Here is a 2,049-nt window from a genome sequence, read left to right as displayed (position 1 = left end):
AAATCCCCAAAAAGTTGGGACAAGGCCATTTTCACCACCGTGTGGCATCTCCCCTTCTTACAACACTCAACAGACGTCTGGGGACCGAGGAGACCAGTTTCTCAAGTTTAGAAATAGGAATGCTCTCCCATTCTTGTCTAATACAGGCCTCTAACTGTTCCATCGTCTTGGGCCTTCTTTGTTGCACCTTCCTCTTTATGATGCGCCAAATGTTCTCTATAGGTGAAAGATCTGGACTGCAGACTGGCCATTTCAGTACCCGGATCCTTCTCCTACGCAGCCATGATGTTGTGATTGATGCAGAATGTGGTCTGGCATTATCTTGTTGAAAAATGCAGGGTCTTCCCTGAAGGAGATGACGTCTGGATGGGAGCATATGTTGTTCTAGAACCTGAATATATTTTTCTGCATTGATGGTGCCTTTCCAGACATGCAAGCTGCCCATGCCACACGCACTCATGCAACCCCATACCATCAGAGATGCAGGCTTCTGAACTGAGCGTTGATAACAACTTGGGTTGTCCTTGTCCTCTTTGGTCCGGATGACATGGCGTCCCAGATTTCCAAAAAGAACTTCGAATCGTGGCTCGTCTGACCACAGAACAGTCTTCCATTTTGCCACACTCCATTTTAAATGATCCCTGGCCCAGTGAAAACGCCTGAGCTTGTGGATCTTGCTTAGAAATGGCTTCTTCTTTGCACTGTAGAGTTTCAGCTGGCAACGGCGGATGGCACGGTGGATTGTGTTCACTGACAATGGTTTCTGGAAGTATTCCTGAGCCCATTCTGTGATTTCCTTTACAGTAGCATTCCTGTTTGTGGTGCAGTGTCGTTTAAGGGCCCGGAGATCACGGGCATCCAGTATGGTTTTACGGCCTTGACCCTTACGCACAGAGATTGTTCCAGATTCTCTGAATCTTCGGATGATGTTATGCACAGTTGATGATGATAGATGCAAAGTCTTTGCAATTTTTCGCTGGGTAACACCTTTCTGATATTGCTCCACTATCTTTCTGCGCAACATTGTGGGAATTGGTGATCCTCTACCCATCTTGGCTTCTGAGAGACACTGCCACTCTGAGAAGCTCTTTTTATACCCAATCATGTTGCCAATTGACCTAATTAGTGTTAATTGGTCTTCCAGCTCTTCGTTACGCTCAAATTTACTTTTTCCAGCCTCTTATTGCTACTTGTCCCAACTTTTTGGGGATTTGTTGACACCGTGAAAATTTGAATCAACGTATTTTTCCTTTAAAATGATACATTTACTCAGATTAAACGTTTGATCTGTCATCTACGTTCTATTACAAATAAAATATTGCCATTTGCCATCTCCACATCATTGCATTCAGTTTTTATTCACAATTCGTTTAGTGTCCCAACTTTTTTGGAATCCGGTTTGTATTTCTCCCCGAAAATTATTTTCCATTACACGTCTTGTTATACACGTTTATTTCCTTTGTGTGTATTGGAACAACACAAAAAAAAAAAAGAGAAAAAAAGCCAAACATTATATAATTTCACGCAAAACTCAAAATATGGGACAAATTTACTGCCACCCTCAACTTAATATTTGGTTGTACACCCTTTGGAAGAAATAACTGAAATCAATTGCTTCCTATAACCATGAACAAGCTTCTTAGGCTACTTTCACATCCGCGTTTGGTGCAGATCCATCATGGATCTGCACAGATGGATCCGTTCAGATAACACAACAGTCGGCATCCGTTCAGAACGGATCCGTTTGTATTATCTTTAACATAGCCAAGACGGATCAGTCTTGGACACCATTGAAAGTCAATGGGGGACGGATCCATTTTCTATAGTGCCAGATTGTGTCAGTGAAAACGGATCCGTCCCCATTGACTTAGGCCTCTTTCACGACTGTATGGCTTTTTCAGTGTTTTGCGGGCCGTTTTTTCCAGATCCGTTGTTCTGTTTTTTGTTTCCGTTGTGGGACCTGCACCTATATTCGAGAACGGAGCCCCGAAAGTGAAGGAGAGAGCACTGCGCATGCACCCTCCATTCATTTCTATGGGCCGCCGAAAA

This window comes from Bufo gargarizans, chromosome 10 (assembly GCF_014858855.1).
Source record: "Bufo gargarizans isolate SCDJY-AF-19 chromosome 10, ASM1485885v1, whole genome shotgun sequence".
Classification (NCBI taxonomy): domain Eukaryota; kingdom Metazoa; phylum Chordata; class Amphibia; order Anura; family Bufonidae; genus Bufo; species Bufo gargarizans.
This window is presented reverse-complemented; position numbering follows the sequence as displayed.